This window comes from Monopterus albus, unplaced genomic scaffold (assembly GCF_001952655.1).
Source record: "Monopterus albus unplaced genomic scaffold, M_albus_1.0 scaffold132.1, whole genome shotgun sequence".
NCBI classification, from domain to species: domain Eukaryota; kingdom Metazoa; phylum Chordata; class Actinopteri; order Synbranchiformes; family Synbranchidae; genus Monopterus; species Monopterus albus.
Window position 1 is genome coordinate 772859 of NW_018128012.1, and position 8407 is coordinate 781265.

Below are 8407 nucleotides of genomic sequence, written 5' to 3' on the forward strand. Positions count from 1 at the left end.
TCTTTCCCTCTCTTTAATCCACTTGATTTTGATACCTCTCTATCTCTGTTTACTCTCCTCCTCCTCTCACTCCTTGACAGGCATCGGCCGACTGTCTGAACGAAAGAGTGAAGGAATCAGACTGGGATTAAAATGTAATATCAGACTATTAAAGAGATTAGTGGTTGACATTTCTCCGTCTGAGCTACCTCCCCAATCTGATGAACTGGGATTCATGATATTGATTTATTCCCCGGCTCCTTTTATCAGTCCACATTCAAATAGACAGCAGTAGATCTGATACGGTGGCCTTTTATGAGGCACCTTGTCACCGGGGCTTTGGCGATAAGTAACCACTGCCCGGCTGCCAGGAATGATTGTTTATGGAGGTGAAGTTTATTCATCAAACCTATAGTTTTGAAAGAACAGCAACAAGAAGGTGGATAAGGACGTGACTGATTTCCATTTCACAAGCGGACAAAAGCAAGGTTCTCGTATTGAATCTGTTAATGAAACCTTCAGATGAAATAGCACTGCCACAAAAGATCCTTAATTATTTCCAATTATGACGAAAACCATCATTTCAGCTCAATTATGTTGCACATCCGTCAAGGCTAACAAGGCAGCAAGACATGAGTGAGGTTCACTATTAATCTCTCTGGCAACACCTTTACAAATTCAAGGGAGCACATTTGTTACACTCACAATTCTAAATCTTCTTCCTTTCATTCATTCTTGTACCTACAGTATTTTTACCTGATCCTGACTCAGTCCATCCTTTACTGGTGCAGCCTCTCAAACCTCCAGTCACAGCGATGCTCCACCAAATGCCACGTAGGGAATTTTTAAGAACCTGAGAGTCAAACATGATTTTTGATGCTTTGCCTCACAATCCAATCTGAATTTGATACTGTGGTTTATAGCATCATTTTCTAATTGGCTGATACACCTCAGACTAACATCTAGGCTAACTTCAAGTTTATCGGCCAACAGTGTGACACTGCTCTGTGATTTCAGAGTTGCATGTAGCAGTGACAGATGTTATTGCTGCATTTCCAGGTAGCAGCTCTTATTAAAACAGACCTAACCAAAGATTAAACTGTCTACAACCAGACCTTTAAGAAGTGATGATGATTTGAATACAGCTTACCTGGTTTTAGCAATAACACACTCCGGTGTGTCCTGATACAGAAAATCATGGTCGCGGGGGGGCTGGAGCCAATCCCAGCTGACACTGGGGCAAGAGGCGGGGTCCACCCCGGACAGGTCGCCAGTCTTAGAGACAGTCACAGAGCTGACATGTAGACAAACACACTCACACTCACTCCTACAGTCAGTTTGGAGTCGCCAGTCAACCTAAGCTGTGTGTCTTTGGACTGTGGGAGGAAGCTGGAGCACCTGAAGAGAACCTACGCTACCTCAGGGAGAACATACAGACTCCACACAGAAAAGTCGAGGCTCGAAACCAGAACCTTTTTGCTGTGAGGCGACAGTGCCAACCACTGCACAACCATGTCATTCCCAGCATAATCATATCATCACCAAAAGTAATGCTCATACTCAAAAGACAACAGTAGTTTCTTCATTCAACAATCTGTAAGTTGTCTGGATAAGACCTGGTTAAGTTTAGGGAACAAAACTACTTGTTTAATGCCAGTGTTCTCCTGGTTTAAACAAACCAGTGTTGTTAGGGGATGAGATGCAGACTTTATACCAATCATACAACCTGCCATCAATGCATGTTATAACTTAGCTGTACATCCATAGCTGCTAGTGATTGGAAAAATACAGTATGTGACTGCAGCAACAGTTTTTGTTTCTGTTGAGTACAGTCCATCTGAACAGTTCTTAGCAGTGTTGTAAACATGTTAGATTTGACAGCAGACTACACAGGAAAACTGAAAAACTATTGTTTGACATATGTGACATATTTTTAGGACCTGGCACCTTTGAAAAATAGGCAGAACTGTTCTTGGCTTCATCAACTTTTAGGGTGTTCAGAAAATCCTCGCTGAGACTTCTCTTCATAAGAAGCCACAGTGCCACCTACAGGAGCAGCAGCTTTTGAAATGGTTCACATGAATAACAGAAAAATCCATTTGAGTTGGTAAACAGGCAGTCACTTATTATGTTAAATATTCTTCGCCTAGCACTGTTTCTCTCATCAGGTTTTCCCCTCTAGCCCGTCTCCTCCAACCTTCATCCTCTTTTCAAGATAACTTTTCATGGTCTTGTCATCCAGCCACATGATAATGGCCTCGCTCTCAGTTTCATACACACTAGCATCGTGTCCGTTGTCCTAATGAAACCTTAATGCATCTTAATGTAACCATTGTTGTGACACACATATGCACCCCTCTCTTTTTTCTCTGTCTGACACACACAGACATACACGGTTTATTGTTGTGACTGGTTGGGGAGGGCAGCATCAGTAATTCGTGACACGTGCCTCAACGCCTGCCTCATTTGCATGTGTGAAGAGGTATGGGCTAATGGAGCTGATCTGTTGCACTGTTATTAAATGGGGATGGAGAAGGGGAGGTGGCTGGAGGGGTGTTATTATTAAAGAGGAGGAGGAAGATGAGGGAGGGAGAGAGGAAAAATGGGAGGCCTTTCTTCTTCTAGAGGTGCGATGAATGATCTAAGAATCTCTTCTTCATTGAGTTTAGGTTGTTAACAATTTGCAGCGATCACACAGAAGCTCACACATGTGCAGACACATACAGCAAAGGTGCATGTAAGCGTGCTACAACCAGCTGGCATAACCTTTCAGTATCACAGGGTAAATGAGGACAAACACACTACTTCCACTTCTCCCTTTTGTTCACCCTTTGCACTCAGGTCATTTCTCTCACCGCATTTAAATGTCCTCAATATGTCACGCATGCATGTAAGCGTGTGTCCTTGCTAAAACAGAGGCACTTGTTTGTGAGAATGCACACCCAGTGAATAGAGCCTGCCGGGGTACTTGTTTTTGAGCCTTTTTATGGCACACACATGCACAGTTTTACTACTGTGTACTACTGTATAATGTAATGTTCACTTCCCAGCAGCTTCACCGTCATTTCTTTAGAATTGCTGAAGGAATGGATTGTAATTTAATGTTTCTTGTATTAATCCTATATAGTTTCAACACTCAAATTCTTTTTTATATACATTTAAATAAAAATCCTAATTTGAAGTCATTTTCCTGACTGGTTTTACTTTCCACTCACAGCTACATTTTTGAACACTCTATTGAACCTCAGTATTCTGAGTGACAATTTCTAAAAATGTTTATATTTCCCAGACTAAGGTATCTGTGCCAGATATTTGAACCTGAAACCTTTCAAAGATACCTGTCCTTACTTGGTATCTCAGACCATTTATTTTTGGAAAGTTTGTTTCCTCACTGGTGGTGAATGAAGGCTGTGGTCACAGCTACACACGCATATAGAAGGAGGAATGCCACATCGTGATCCAAATCTGAGTCCTATTAACCCTCTCCATGTCAAACAGCCAAACCCATGTTAACCTTGGTTATTGCTCTTTCTTTGTCCCACTCTCTCTGTGCAAATAATAATAATAATAATAATAATAAACTTTATTTCTATAACCCTTAAATGAAAAGAGCCAATTTATGCCTCAAAAGCCTGCCTAAAGAAAAAGGTTTTTAAACCCGACTTAAAAACTGCTAGCTCCGACTTCGATCGCACCTCTAGGGGAAGGGAATTCCAAAGTCTTGGGCCATATGGAGCAAAGGATCGATCACCCCATTTTTTATACCACGATCGCGGGACAACCAAAGACAAGTGTTCTGAAGAGTGCAAGGCTCTTTGTGGCACGTAAATTGATAGCATGGCAGACAAATAAGGCGGAGCCAGGCCGTGGATGGCCTTAAAAACACATACCAGAGTCTTAAACCTGACTCTATTCTCAATGGGAAGCCAATGAAGGGAGCGGAAAATCGGGGTAACGTGGGCAAACCTGGGCGCACTGACTAGAAGCCGGGCTGCTGAATTTTGAACTAATTGTAGTTTCTGGAGCAAACACTGGGATACCCCAGCATATGACACTACCTCTTCACTCTGTAGCCGCTGGTTCAGACTTTTAGCTGCCCACAGCTCCTCCATGGCTGTTTGACATGACTACTGAAAAAAACCCTTCTTCTAACCTTGGCTAGGCGGCAGGTGGGGCTGATTTACAGACTGTACTTTGACAACACAGGGTGGAGAAGCTGGAATAACAACAGGAGGCTGTAAGCAGCAGAGGGTCATGGAGGGGGGGTGTAGCTGAGAGACACCATGTCCTGTCCCACTGCCACTGAGGTTATCAGACAGTGTGGGGAATCTTAAACCCTGAGTCACTTTGAGAAGCATTTTTGCCGAGACCCCAGCATACACCACGAATGCAGGATCAGTCAGAGGATGATTAATGAAATGGCAGCTCACTGGTATCTCTCAGGCCTTGGTGTCATCCACTCCTCTTCCCCCTTCAGCACTTTGGCACAGCTGAGCATGAGGCTCATCCTCCAGTGAGAATTTAGATCCATTTAGAAGCAGGCCAACAGCCAACATCTGACACCGTCACAGTTTAGCAGAATGACACTGGCTATCTCTCTCACACACAGATACACACCTGTGATGGAGATAAGCAAAGAAGTGGGAAGTCTTAAGATTGTGGAAGTGTGTGAATGTACTGGTCATTGTTTAAAGATGTGTGTTGATTTGTTAGGGATGCTTGTGGGTATGTAAAAGGCTGGTGAGAAGGAGAGAAGTGATAAAAATGCCCTGTTACAGTGACACATAGGTGGCTGAAAGGACAAGGATGAGGGGTAGAAGAGAAGGAGACCGGGCTGGAGACTCTCTTATAGTTTTACTACCGTCACATATCATATTGTGTCATATTAGTCTGTCAGTCAGTCAGTCAGTCAACACAAAGGTCTTGGTTTGATCAGATACAGTAAATGATGACAGTAATTTATCAGGCAAAAATTCTAAGCCTGCTCTTGTTCTAGCTTCTTACAATCTTTAAATTCTTTAAGACCTACAGACAAAATTCCATTCACATCCTCATCTGAAAATTTGAGCATACTGTATAAAACCTTTAAATCCAAAACAGAGGCTGACACTAAAATCCATATGCATTTACACAGCATAAATCATATTGCTGACAAGCTGCATGTAAAACACAGGTTTTTCAGTAACCAGGTTACCAGATTTTCTTCTGTAACCTGATTTTACACAGTAACCTGGTTTCTTCTGTGATTAATTATGGGATAACACCACTCCTAGAGGGTTTAACGCAATGCCTTGTGCTTCACACTGTGACAGGAGCATCCATGTCACATCCAATATCTCTTTGTGTGTTTATGAGCGAGACAGAGGAGGAAGGCGAAATCATTTTAAAAGCTCCAATGTGGGAAAGCTCTTGTCATCATTGGTGTTCAGAAGTGTCGTGACAGCTGGCTCATAGTGTCTTCCTTCATGTAGTACTAGTGCAGAGTGTGTGTTAGTGTCACATCTTCTGTTAATCACAATGCCCGTGGTGCTCAGTGGGTCCTGCCACCTGCTCTGTCTTTGTGGTGGCTGCAGTGCGGTTGCCCGAGGAGTCCCTCTTGTTTCAGTTTCATTTTACGTCTCAGCCAGGCCTGCTGCGGTGTGAGGCTTACAGGACTAAAGCTGGTGTGTTTCCACATGGACACTGTTTTCCGCTCCTATCCTAGTGATCAACTCTGGCCCAGATCTTCTCAGCTAATGCATAACAGCAATGGCCAAGTGATAATCCAAAAATCAGACCAAGAAGAGTTTTTTCTTTGTAAAGAAAAGTTAATTTTCTGAGTATCTCTGTTGTGAGGAAACTGTTCAGGAGAGAACCAGTGTAATGGAAACTACTGTCCAAGCCTAAAATAGTCGCCTGTGCAGTAATAATGTTGATTTAGACATGTGAAAGGCCCGGCCACCAGACACTCGCAGACAAGCTCCCCTACTTCCTGAACCTGTTGCCACCGCGGCCCAATCTCGGGTAAGTGGAAGAAAACGGATGGATGGAGATCAATAGATAGCTTTTACTGTTATTACATAGAATATAACAAAATTATACAGCAGCTCCCAAAACACTAATATAGAATAAAGTAATTAAATAACATCATAAAATAATGTCAACAAGTAGAAATGCCCCAAAGTTATAACATCACAATAAATAACATAATAATGAGGTCTAATGTGCCATCATAAGAGCATCCAGACCTATAATAAGGTTTGAAAGCAACATTAACTCTCCAATACATGTGGACAGCGTGTACACATACTGGCACATCACATACCCATATGTTTCCCAAGTGTAAAACATCTAATGTTGAGCATTTAGGATTCTGATAACCGGGGGGAAGAAACTACCTTTTATTCTTGTTGTTTGAGCTTTGATTGATCTGCATATCCTGGAGGTCAAATAAATGGTGTGCTGGATGCATTTGGCCCCTGATGATGATCCCTGCACAGCATTTACATCTACCAGAGCAGATGGAAGAGATATCCCGGGGTGAGACACCAAAATGCTATTTAAATTCGTACCATCTCAGTGCAGTTTTACTTTGTTTTGGGGCGTTAAGTCACTGTCTTCATTTGAACTTCTTCATTTGAACAAGTGAAAGAGCAAGAAACAAGTAGAGTAAATTATTTAAACCCATAACTGCAAGTACTGCCATTTTTAAAATCCTGAGAGGTCCTGGATCGTCAAATTTTACCAAGTATCAGCTAAATACAGTAAGAGGAGCTCATGGTTGCTTCACTGTCTTTGTGTTTTTGTACTTGTAAACTTACTCTAATGAAGTTTTATTCAGGTCTTTTTAGCTTTTAAGCTGCAGTGAATGTTTTAACACCCAGTAGTAATACACAAGTTAATAAGTAATAGGAACCATCAAGTGTAAATGGTTACTGTGTATGCAGATTCAAGAAGGTGCGAGGTTGGATGTGCAGTGGGGTTTTTACGACTAGTACTTTGAGCATCGTCTTTGTGTGTGTGTATGTGGTGTGTAAACCTGTGAGCACCGCAGTGTGTGTTTGATGTTCCATTTATCCTTTTTCATAATTCATTGCATTGGGAGAATGGACTGAAGGTGGCTATCGTGTGCGTGTGCGTGCGCTCGTGTGTGTAGCAGGATAACAGAGTGAGCGTTCTGCAATCGTAGATGAAACAGACAAGAGTGGGTCTTTGAAATGCAAAGAGTGGGGATTGGCCGCCGTGTCGAGGAGGAGCAAGGAGTTTTTCCTCAGCATTTCATCATAATACACACACTCTCGCTTTCTCACACACCACATTGGTTATTAATGACAGTATTGTTAATTTGTTATTATTGTATTTAACTCTGACATAAACCAGGCTAATTCAGTGCAGCTCTGAGCTCTGGAGGGTTTGTGTGTGTTTTGTGTGTCTGTCTTGCAGTGAGTGTAATGCTGGCTCACATAGACACACACTGTCTAGTGGTGGGCCCTGAGGACCAATTTATTTACATGCAGTGGAAGAGGAACAGAGAATTGGAGGAAGGAATAAAACAAAAAAGGGAAGGAGAGAGAAAGAGGAAACAGCAGGGAATTATGGAGAAAACCCAGCGGAACGAAGAAGTTTCTCTGCAGTTCCCAAGGCCAGACAAGACCAGTTTACTCTTTAAATGGCTCAGTGTTTGTGTTTTGTTTTGCCAAGTTTTTTGTGATTTGTGTCATATTTCTAGAAGCACTGCCATCATTGGCGCCCAACTGTTCTACTTGCACTGTTAAGAAGTAACAAAACTAAAGGTAAAACTGCAAAGCTCTGCTGCAGTGCCATCTCTTCAGTTTGGAAACAAGGCAGCAGTCAGTGGGGCATCATCTACAAACACTGCAGTTATAGTCTGGTAAAGTAAATTTTGGTAAAACAGTAAACTTTCAGTAAGCTGTGTCCCATCAGTGTTAGTGGATTTATGGCTGCTGATGCCCAAATGCAGCTATGCACACTGGCGACCCCTGGTGGCTGTAATTTCTCTTTCAGCAGTAATTGCAAAAATATTTTTTGTTTTATTATGCGGTTAGAGATTGGGAGGGGGTAGGAGAGTGGAAGGATTAAGGAGGTTATAAAGTGTCACCATGGCAGGAATAGGGTTGGGAAAATGGGGGCACTCTGTACAGTGTGGAGACATAAATAATGCTCTGTGGCTTTATTGTATCATCCTGCTGCACCTGCACACTGTTCATCTTTGTATAAGGTGTTTAAAAGTTATAAACTTTGTCCCCTTGGAATAGTTCTTTAAGCCAAATGCTCTGGTGCTGTCATTTAGGAAACTGTTCTTGTCAACTTCCAGCATGGAGCAGATTTCATACTGATGCTTATATGGACAGCAGAGTGTCATCGGTGTAAAAAGAGACGATAAGGGTCTCGGTTAGCTGGAATTACATGCTTGTCTTTTTTAACATTC

General features: G+C 42.3%; 1 protein-coding gene across 8 annotated transcripts in view; it reads left to right on the forward strand.

Moving 5' to 3' along the window:
- celf2 (cugbp, Elav-like family member 2) overlaps window positions 1-8407 on the forward strand; it is a 202228-nt gene that overhangs the window by 32627 nt on the left and 161194 nt on the right. The gene's annotated exons all lie outside the window — the stretch shown is intronic.